We start from the raw sequence: 12,039 nt of genomic DNA on the forward strand, positions 1-12,039 counted from the left end.
TGTTTTTGTTTTTTTTTCTACAGACATGGTGCTATTTCATAAATAAACCTAGATCCAAATCAATACTACATTTTAACCACTTGTCCTCGAGAAGGTTTTACCCCCTTCCTGTCCAGGCCATTTTTTGCTATTTGGCATTGTTGTCCAATAAACTCAAATTTCATCATAAATTTAGGCCAAAATGTATTCTGCTACATGTCTTTGGTTAAAAAAAAAATTCCAATAAGTGTATATTGATTGGTTTGTGTGGAAGTTATATCACGTACAAACTATGGCATAGATACTGGAATGTATAGATACTGACTATATGAGGTGCTAAAATGCCAGGGCAGTACAATCGCTGTGCAAATACTGAGACAAAAAAATTGCAACATCCACCATTTTAGTCTCTAGTGCCCTCCGATTTAAAAAAAAATATATGTTTGGGGGTTCAAGGTAATTTTGTAGCACAAAATACTGATTTATTTTTTTTTTTCTTTTTTTTCATTTGAACAAAAGGTGTCCGTAATGGCTTGGTCTTCAAGTGGTTAGAAGAGTGTGTGGAAGATTTTAGAAGCTAACAGATTTCCCCAATCACATTGATCAATGTGGATAAAAAAAATATGAAGTATAGCAACGATCCACCCACTGACCACACCAGGCCCCCATGCTGGAGCATATACTTTCTTTTTTTTTCTTTTTAACTGCAGATGAGAAATCTCCAGCAGCGCTGCATTCACTGACATATTTTGAAAGCAACACCCTGTTGCCAGAATAAACAGGTTGGTGCTGCAGCAGAATGGCGTTCCTGCAAAGGTTAACAATAAAGAGGACAGGAGGGACAAAAAAAGTCTTAATTCCGTTTCTGCTAAAGACACTTCTTTTTTTAGGGTGTCTTTTGGGCTGGAGTACCAGGAATGGTATCAGGAAAATGCCTCTCATGCAGCCAGCTCACTACATTTGGGTTGGGGGTTTGGGGCATAGCACCTTCTGAACACAAAAGGGCTGTGATGATCTCTTCCTGAAATGTTAGGAAGGATCCACTTTGTCCACTTGCTTTGTAAAGCACAAAAGCATTGTGCAGAGCCATTTGAAGTAAAAATACAGACACTTCTTTTGTACCAGCATCTGGCTTTTCAGGAAACTAAGTATGGTTTCATCATGTGGTCCTTGAAGTCCACCCCTCCTATGTTAAGGTTCTAGTCCTGGACACAGAGGGACTTCTCAGCAATACCAGTTATCGTGCAAATTTGGACTGTCCAGTCTGGGTGAATGGAAGACAGGACAAAAACATCCCTTTTGTCCTTCCACTTCACTGCAAGCAACTCAGTGTGGTTGATTTACTAAAGGTAAATATACTGTGCACTGCAAGTGCAGTTGCTTTAGATCCGAGAGGAAACTCTAAAATGAGGCAAAGCTCTGCTAATTTCTTTCACCCAATCATGTACAAGCAAAAATGCTGTTTTTTTTATTGTCCTTGCATGTTCCCCTCAGATCTAGAGCAACTGCACTTTTAGTGCACTTCCAAGTACACAGCCTATTTGCCTTTACTAAATCAACCCTCCTGTTTCTCAAGCAGGCCCCCCACTTTCTAAATCAGGTATTTTTTTGCACATAAAGAATTGTGTATTTATTATTTTGTCTGTAGGAGCCCGTACTCAATTGCACCAGCGATCAGCAGATCACTGGTGCCATGCAGGTCTCCTGCAGATCTGTCAGTATATCTGCTTGCTTGTATGGTATCTATGAGCAAGCAGATCTACTAACAGGAAGAATGAATGAACTACCACCGCGCTTCACATTGCCGCGGTAGTTCATTGAGGACTACAAGCTGACAGACTGTTGGGATTTGTAGTCTCTCATTCACAGATGACTGTAAATGAGTGATGTGGCTGGGTGGGCATGGTTAAACATGGTGTTGAATAATGGCGGGCAATCTGACACTATCTGGGAGAGATGCTAACTGACGCTAACACTTTCTGAAGTCCCTCGTGACACTAATACAGTGATCAGTAAAAAAAAAAAAATCTGTATACTGTACTAATGACACTAGTGACCGGGCAGTGAAAGGCTTAACTGGGGGGATCAGGGGGTTACAATGTGTTTATATTGGTGCTTTAGTGTAAAATGTGCTGCTTTTACTCATGTGACTCTGCTGTCTTCTCTGGAACTGAAAAGGGCTCCAGCACAGATGATTGCATCATTTCCTGTGCATGTGTTCTATAAACAGGGGCACAGGATGATCTGTGATTCAGTAGAACTGATCAGCAGGTCCAGGGCAAAAATCATTGGCCTGGATCTGATGACTGATTGGTGCTGTACCGAATCACAGCACTCTGGGCTGGGAACATGGCGGAAGCGCAGATTTTGTTTGTGTAAATACCACACAATATTACCAAACATTATGGGACACCCCTCCAAATCATTGGATTCAGGTGTTCCAATCACCTCCATTCCACAGGTGTATAATATCAAACACCTAGGCATGCAGACTGCTTCTGCAAACATTTATGAAAGAATTAGTTGCTGTCAGGAGCTCAGAGAATTCAAGTGTGGTACCATTATAGGTATGTGAAATTTTCTTGCTGCTAAATATTCCACAGTCAACTGTTAGTGGTATTATAACCAAGTGGCAGCAACTGGGAACAACAGCAACTCAGCCACCAAGTGGTAGGCCACGTAAAATGACAGAGCGGTGTCAGCGCATGCTGATGCGCATTGAGCAGAAGTCGCCAAATGTCTGCAGAGTCAGCTAAAGCCCTGCAAGCTTCATGTGGCCTTCAGATTAGCCCAACAGTGTGTAGAGAGCTTTATGGGATGGGTTTCCATGGCCGAGCAGCTACATCTAAGCCTTACATCAGCGAGTGCAATGCAAAGCATCGGATGGAGTGGTGTAAAGCACGCTGCCACTGGACTCTAGAGCAGCAGCAATCCGATGGACATGTCTGGGTTTGGCGGTTGCCAGGAGAACGTCACTTGCCTGACTGCATTGTGCCAAGTGTAAAGTTTGGTGTGGGGATTATGGTGTGGGGTTGTTGTTCAGGGGTTGGGCTTGACCCCTTAGTTCCAGTGAAGGGACTCTTAAGGTGTCAGCATACCAAGACATTATGGTCAATTTCATACTCCCAACTTAGTGGGAACAATTTGGGGATGGCCCTTTCCTGTTCCAACATGACTGCGTACCTGTGCACAAAGCAAGGTCCATAAAGACATGGATGAGCAAGTTTGGGATGGAGGAACTTGACTGGCCTGCACAGAGCTCTGACCTCAACCTGATAGAACACCTTTTGAATACATTATAGCGGAGACTGCAAGCCAGGTCTTCTCATCCAACATCAGTGCCTGACCTCACAAATGCGCTTCTGGAAGAATGGTCAAAAATTCCCATAGACACACTCCTAAACCCTGTAGACAGCCTTCCCAGAAGAGTTGAAGTTGTTATAACTGCAAAGGGTGAGCCAACTCAATATTGAACCCTATGGACTAAGACTGCGATGCCATTAAAGTGCACGTGCGTGTAAAGGCAGGCCGACCAATACTTTTGGATATATAGTGTATGTGTTTCTGTCTATATATACACACACACACGATTTTGCACAGGGTGGCTTCTTTGTAGCAGTAAAGCTTTAAACACGAGAGTAACAGCCGAATGATAATAAATGATTTCATGCAGCAGTAGGGATGAAGATCCCAGACAATTGTGCTGGTAGGGGGCCTTACACTTTGAGGCTGGGATACAGTGCAAGTACAGTTGTAGTGCCCCTAGATGCAATTCTAATACGAGTTAGCTACTGCTGTGATTTTTGCTCTGGGGAAGAAAATATGCTGGAATTGTATGACAATGGAACAGTGATCTGAAAGAATTTCCATTGAAGTCTATTAACCACATAATCGCCCAAAAGAAGCAAAGGACTCTTTCCCAAAGTTGGATCGCCAGCTACACTATATTGATGTGAATAGGCTCAGTAGGAACCAATGGTTTCTCTTGTAATTCAGTATGATCCAATTTTCATCTGAAATCCATAGTGTGAACCAGGAAAGATTGTTTGGAATATCCATTGAAGTCTATTGACCACATAATCGCACCAAAGAAGCAAAGGACCCTTTCCCAAAGTTGGATCGCCAGCTGCGTTGTATTGATGTGAACAGGCTCCATAGCAATGTTTTCTCTTGTAATTCAGTATGATCTGATTTTCATCTGAAATCATAGTGTGAACCAGGAATGATTGTTTGGGCTAAGAGGTTACCTGAAGGCTGACAGTGGCTTCCCTGTCAACTACCTGACTTCACACACCATATTCCAACTCTTACCAGATTAAAAGGATCATGAAACAGCCCTATAGTTAAAAGGAATGTAGATGCTATTTGACACTAATATGCACTCTCAAAAAAGTTGGGAGACAATGCTGGAAGTCAGGCATGTGTTGCGACGTTTCAGGTGATGTCTGATCCAACATTCTAGGTGAAGTAAAATCTCAATAAGGGGACACAAACAATTTTTAGTAGTACATATGTAAGATCAATTCTACTAGAAGCAAAACCCTATGGAGTCCAAAACAGTGATTTGTCAATCAGTGTATATTTTCTTCAGACTATCATTGCAACAGCCCAAGTAGGTGTTACAAACCGCAAACACACACACACATATATACCTTTTGTTTAAATTTTTTTCATAAGTCAACAGAATTTAATCTTCTTTTCTGTTTGGCAGAACTTCAAGGTCATCTCCCAGAGTTTCCTGCTATGTACTGTCATTTGTCAGCGCCTTAACCCCTCCATACAAAGCAGCAAAAGGAAGCACCTTTTTTTGCCCAGCCTGGCACCACTTGCCGAAATGCCCTTTTGTCCATTCCTTTGTGGTTCAGGAAGTGAAATCATAGAGTTCATGGCAGCAGCCGGGAACTCATAGGAAAAAATCGACATATGTACTTATTATGTATCATTCATTTAAAAATACATTTTAGACACCCCCATCCAGTAATCAGTTGAGAATGTCTTCCTATGTGACAGTAAAAAATTCACAAATTGTCTATTTCTGATTTCAAACAATTTGGCAATAGAAAATGCAAGCAGGAAAGAAAACCCTCTTTGAAGATATATTTCACAACCTCTCATGTTGGATGGAGAACATCTTTTCTCAAACAGTATAAACATTATGTAAACATTGACAATACCCCTAACCCAATAATAATGCCTGACCTTGCAGATAAAAATAAAGCAGCGTGACAAAATGTGAGCATGAATAGGAGTATAAAAAACCTAGGGCAACTTGAGTGTGCTAATGCAAGCAGTAAGTGTGTGAATGGAAGCAGTAAGCATTGAAACTGATCAAAATATTCTTTATTATTTTGCCACAAGGGAGAGTCTTACAGATACACATAAACCTCAAGACAAAATAAAAAAAATCATTTAGAAAATTAAACCTTTCCATTACTGTATAAATGCTTTTCTTCACACAAAAATGTATTACTTTGTCTGAGCCTACCTGAAGTGGAACTTTAGTCAGAAAAATAAGTCCTGTTAGATTACTTCAGGTTGGCCCCTTTTGCAGGTATAGCTAAGTAAAACATTAAAAATAAGTGCCTATACTGTTTAAAATCCAGTAATACATTGGCTCAACCTACTCTGCACATGCTCAGTTGTTCTCTGTTTTTCAGCACTGTGAAAAATGTAGAGGCTGATCTGCTGGCAGCCTAAAGATTTACTGCTGCTCAGGGGCTCTGGACGGCAGCAAAATGGCAGCCTCCAGAAGAATCAGGAGCAATTCTGGAGGCAATTGACAGCACACACTAATTTGGTAGCATAATTATTAATGTGGAATGTATGTTCCTTGCCAAAGAGCATTACTTTTTAATAAATTGTTATGGGTAGAGTTCTACTTTAAAGAACAACTTCATTAAAACCAGCAACTATTGAGACAAGTAACACTTTGGTCAGGTCTATGTAACATACAACAGTGTTTATAACACGGGTTAGTTCTTTATTCACTCATAAATTAAAACCAAAACAGATTTTCACTTTTCAATAGCTCTATTTATTTACCTTCTAATCTTCTCCAAGGGTTTAGACTCGGGAGAAAAAAACCTACAAAAGGTGAGGCACAATTTCGGAAAACATTAAGATAGTATCTGGAAATGACATTTTGAAATGGTGCAAATCACAATTAATCATAAAAAGTAAATTAGCATTTTAGGTATTCCAATATAATTTCCACGTAAATGAAAAATCAATATGGATGGAGATGGTCATATCTGTGATAACCTTGAAAGAAAAAATAAAGGTTAGTCCATTGCAATCCCTGGACACCTTTCCAAAAAAACTACAAAATTGGTCAGAAGGTAAAGATAAGTTTTCAGTGTAACAAAGCTGTGAAGCCTGTTTACAAACCCAGTGAATGTAAGAGTGTCCGATAATCCATACATAAAGATGTGTGCAGAATGAAGAATAACAAGATAAGTTAGGACGAATATAAAAAACCTTTGAGAGTCCCATCTTCCCAATTTCATGATAATGGCATAGTCTAAACCCAATCTAGCTGCCTCAATGGCGGCACCTATGCGAAATGAATGTGGCGTAATCCTAAACTTATAGATACCTAAATGAACAAGACAACGTTGAAGCACAGAGAAAAATTGAAAATTAGGCAAAGGAGAAAATAATTACTGGAACAATTAGGCCTAACAGCTAAGTATTTGACCACTATCAACCCATCCCTGCATGCCAGGGTGCTAGGGGTAACCCTGGATTCTGAACTATCCTTTCAGAACCACATCCAATCTCTGTCCAAATCATGCCGCCTCAACCTCTGCAACATCTACAGAATACGCACCTTTTTAACCAATGATACCACAAAGCTCTTAATTCACTCCCTGGTTATCTATTGCCTCGACTACTGCAACTCCCTCCTTGTTGGCTTACCTTTACATAGGCTATCTCCCCTCCAGTCCATCATGAATATTGCTGCCAGGCTTATCCACCTCACCAACAGTGTCTGCTACCCCTCTCGGCCATTTCCTCCACTGGCTTCCACTTGCCCAACGAATAAAATTCAAAATACTAACTTACAAAGCCACTGTCAGGAATGGACTGGCCAGCAATGGTGGGACTCACCTGCCTTTTGATCTGCAGTACCAGGGCTGGCCAGTGGATGCTCCCAGCAATCAGAGACTCAACTTTGCAGCCAGCTAACACCTGGAACTGATTATGCTGGGGTATTTAAGGGATGGCCAGACCCACAGACTCTGCCTTGGTGTTGTGTTTGTCCTGGGCCCTGTATCCTGTTTCTGTCCTGCATCCTGTTTCTGAACCGCTGCTGACTTCTCCTGCTCTGATCCCGGCTCGCTCCTGACCATCCCTCTGCCTGACCCTCTGTACCACGCTGCTTGCTACCTGTTCTGATCCCTGGCTTGTGACCCTGACCATCCCTCTGCCTGACCCTCTGTACTACGCTGCTTGCTACCTGCTGAACCTGGCCTGTGACCCCGACCAATCTCCGCTTGCTCCCCCTGTACCTACCTGCCCAATTGATATTGACCCGGCCTGCCTGACGACGCTTGCTTGTATGTACTGTTATCTGTGGGTGGTTGGTTTGGTTTGGTTTGGTTGCACTGTATTATGTTTTAGTATTGCACTGCGTTTATGTTTGTATTGTTAGTGTTAATAAATTATATTGTTTATAACATATCTGAGGTCTGCGTTTCCCTGCGTCAGCCACACACCTCTGGTCACACCTGGGAGCCCTGACATTACACCAAGGCCAATCCTGACCAGAAGTGGCTGCACAGGGAAGCCATCTTGGCTTGTTGCTGGGAAGGATGGATCTGGATGAGGTTGTGTATTTATATCTGCTAGTGTTTGATGACAGGGAGTATGCTTATCAAACTCTGAAGGAGTATCCCAGGGATCAACTACTAGAATGTATACGGCTCGCTCATGTTCTAGTAGATCAGGGCACAGAGTTCTCTGAGGTGCAGCCTTTGATTGAGGTTTGTGCTGAGTTGGTTTCATCTGGTTCCCCCGAATGCAGGGATGAATTTTTGCCACCATTTAGTGCAGACCAGGTAGAGTCCCTGGTGTGGTTATTAGAGCATGATGTGGGTTACTTTCTGGAGCGTTATTCCACATGTTCACCACAGACACTAAGAGATTGTATAAACGCAGTGCAGTCATTGACCAGACAGGCTTTGTGTAAGCTCAGCTTTGTTCAACCCCTACTGCAGACATGGACAGACTTGTTGCACCCAGCCTCAGTCAGCTTACAAAAACCCAGTCCTGCTTCTAACTCTACTCCTGTATTCCCACCAGCTCCTCCAGTTACAGCCCAGTATACTTGGCTATCTACCGCATGTCAGTACCCTGTTCCCACTCGCTGCACCTATCCTGCCTTTAACCCTGTAAAAAAGCCCTCTGTAGCAACTGCTCCCTCTCCTGTTCCATCCTCCAGTTTTTCTCTGTCTCCAGCTGCTCCATTCGTTTGCAGACCTGCGTTTGCTTGCAGTGCTCCAGTGGTTAAAACCAGAAAAAAGCGAAAGTTCTTTCCAACCAATACCATCCTGCCAGTATCCAAATCGGTGAACCTGCCTTCCGTGACTCAGCCTGAAGCCTCTACTCAGCCTGAAGCCTCTACTCAGCCTGAAGCCTCTACTCAGCCGGATGCCTCTCTTCAGCCGGATGCCTCTCTTCAGCCGGATGCCTCTCTTCAGCCGGATGCCTCTCTTCAGCCTGAAGCCTCTACTCAGCCTGAAGCCTCTACTCAGCCTGATGCCTGCATTCAGCCTGATGCCGCTACTCAGCATGATGAACTGATCCAGCCCGACGATCCTATTAGGCCAGTTGACTCGATGCCCGCTGTTGATCCAGATGATCCGGTACCTGATCCAGTGCCCGCTGTCGTGCCAATTGACTCAGAGCCCGCTGTCATACCTGGTGACCCGGTGCCCACTGTCGTGCCTGTTGACTCGGAGCCCACTGTCTTGCCAGACGACTCTGTGCCCGCTGTTCCGCCAGACGACTCGGTGCCCGCAGTCTTGCCAGACGACTCAAAGCCTGCTGTTCCGCCAGACGGCTCGGTGCCCGCAGTCTTGCCAGACGACTCGGTGCCCGCTGTTCCGCCAGTCGACTCGGTGCCCGCAGTCTTGCCAGACGACTCGGTGCCCGCAGTCTTGCCAGACGACTCGGTGCCCGCAGTCTTGCCAGACGACTCGATGCCCGCTGTTCCGCCAGTTGACTCGATGCCCGCAGTCTTGCCAGACGACTCGGTGCCCGCAGTCTTGCCAGACGACTCGGTGCCCGCAGTCTTGCCAGACGACTCGGTGCCCGCAGTCTTGCCAGACGACTCGGTGCCCGCAGTCTTGCCAGACGACTCGGTGCCCGCTGTTCCGCCAGTTGACTCGGTGCCCGCAGTCTTGCCAGACGACTCGGTGCCCACTGTCGTGCCTGGTGACTCGGTGACCGCCGCTTCGTCTGGGGGCCCGAGACCTGTTGCTCCGCCTGAGGGCCCGAGACCTGTCGCTCCATCTGGGGGTCCGGCGCCCGCCGCTCCGCCTGAGGGCCCGAGACCTGTCGCTCCATCTGGGGGTCCGGCGCCCGCCGCTCCGCCTGAGGGCCCGAGACCTGTCGCTCCATCTGGGGGTCCGGCGCCCGCCGCTCCGCCTGAGGGCCCGAGACCTGTCGCTCCATCTGGGGGTCCGGCGCCCGCCGCTCCGCCTGAGGGCCCGAGACCTGTAGTTCCGCCTGGGGGTCCGGCGCCCGCCGCTTCGCCTGGGGGCCCGAGGCCTGTCGCCCCGCCCGGGGGCCCGAGGCCCGTCGCCCCGCCCGGGGGCCCGAGGCCCGTCGCCCCGCCCGGGGGCCCGAGGCCCGTCGCCCCGCCCGGGGGCCCGAGGCCCGTCGCCCCGCCCGGGGGCCCGAGGCCCGTCGCCCCGCCCGGGGGCCCGAGGCCCGTCGCCCCGCCCGGGGGCCCGAGGCCCGTCGCCCCGCCCGGGGGCCCGGTGCCCGTCGCCCCGCCCGGGGGCCCGGTGCCCGCCTCCCCGCCCGGGGGCCCGGTGCCTGCTGCTCCGCCTGGTGGCCCGCTGCCTGCTGCTTCGCCTGGTAGCCCGATGTGCCTCTGCCCGGAGTCCTGCCCGATGTGCCTCTGCCCGGAGTCCTGCCCGATGTGCCTCTGCCCGGAGTCCTGCCCGATGTGCCTCTGCCCGGAGTCCTGCCCGATGTGCCTCTGCCCGGAGTCCAGCCCGATGTGCCTCTGCCCGATGTGCCTCTGCCCGGTGTGCCTCTGCCCGGAGTCCAGCCCGATGTGCCTCTGCCCGGTGTACCGCTGCCCGGAGTCCTGCCCGGTGTGCCAGTCTTTGATATCCCGCCAGTTACCAGACCCGGGCGGTGGAACATTTTTCCCAGCTAGGACTGTTTGGAGCGTCCTGAGGCCGCTCCTTGAGGGGGGGGTACTGTCAGGAATGGACTGGCCAGCAATGGTGGGACTCACCTGCCTTTTGATCTGCAGTACCAGGGCTGGCCAGCGGATGCTCCCAGCAATCAGAGACTCAACTTTGCAGCCAGCTAACACCTGGAACTGATTATGCTGGGGTATTTAAGGGATGGCCAGACCCACAGACTCTGCCTTGGTGTTGTGTTTGTCCTGGGCCCTGTATCCTGTTTCTGTCCTGCATCCTGTTTCTGAACCGCTGCTGACTTCTCCTGCTCTGATCCCGGCTCGCTCCTGACCATCCCTCTGCCTGACCCTCTGTACCACGCTGCTTGCTACCTGTTCTGATCCCTGGCTTGTGACCCTGACCATCCCTCTGCCTGACCCTCTGTACTACGCTGCTTGCTACCTGCTGAACCTGGCCTGTGACCCCGACCAATCTCCGCTTGCTCCCCCTGTACCTACCTGCCCAATTGATATTGACCCGGCCTGCCTGACGACGCTTGCTTGTATGTACTGTTATCTGTGGGTGGTTGGTTTGGTTTGGTTGCACTGTATTATGTTTTAGTATTGCACTGCGTTTATGTTTGTATTGTTAGTGTTAATAAATTATATTGTTTATAACATATCTGAGGTCTGCGTTTCCCTGCGTCAGCCACACACCTCTGGTCACACCTGGGAGCCCTGACAGCCACCCACAACTCTGCCCTCAACTACATCACCAACCTGGTTTCAAAATATCAACCAAACCGCTCTCTTCAATCCTCCCAAAATCCTCCCAAAATGATCCCTGGAAACCTGTCTATTTAAAGAAGCCTATCCTGCTTCTAACTAGTAAACTGACATTTATTTCCTCCATCAGCTCATCCCCCATAACTATTACCTTTTGTATCACTCAACCCTTCCTCCTAGATTGTAAACTCTAATAAGCAAGGCCCTCTGTTTCCTCGTGTACCAAATTGTATTGTAACTGTAATGTCTACCTTCATTTTGTAAAGCGCTGCGCAAACTGTTGTCGCTATATAAATCCTGTATAATAATAATAATATAATAATTTGGAGACAAGAGTATGAGGACAAATAATTGAATCGCCACAGGTAGCTAGAGGGAGCCAACGACCCTTACAGAACAGATCTGTTTTAGATTTTTTTATGAAAATGTTAAGACCCAATGAACTAAGAACAACCTCATGGAACAGGAGACCAGATTGTATGCTCTTGCTATCTGAAACTAATTCACAAATACAAGTGCCACAAAGATAATAATACAAAATCTGTAGAGAAAAGTAGTGCCTCATAATCCGAATAACAAACAACAGAAGCAGTCAAACAAAACCTCTTCAAGATATCAAAAGACGGGTATCTGGCTTGAAAGTAGTTTTTCTGTACCCTTAAAGGACCTGCCTAATGGAGAAAAAACTGGTACAGCACGGGAGATAGTTACATTTCAGAAAGAAAGAAACCCCAGCCAAAATTGTATTCATGTGACTATGAGAAAGTTGTAATTGTATTAATGAACATAGAATTGCTAAAACAGATTGTTCGGATGGTGACCAAAAAGAAAGACCAAAATCTTTATTGGATAATATCCATCTTTGTTATGCAACTATTCAGTCCATGTATTGGGAGAAATTTAATTTTTAACTG

The sequence above is a fragment of the Staurois parvus genome, unplaced genomic scaffold (genome assembly GCF_062004578.1).
Source record: "Staurois parvus isolate SC_StPar_1 unplaced genomic scaffold, SC_StPar_1.0 ptg000748l, whole genome shotgun sequence".
Taxonomy (NCBI): Eukaryota; Metazoa; Chordata; class Amphibia; order Anura; family Ranidae; genus Staurois; species Staurois parvus.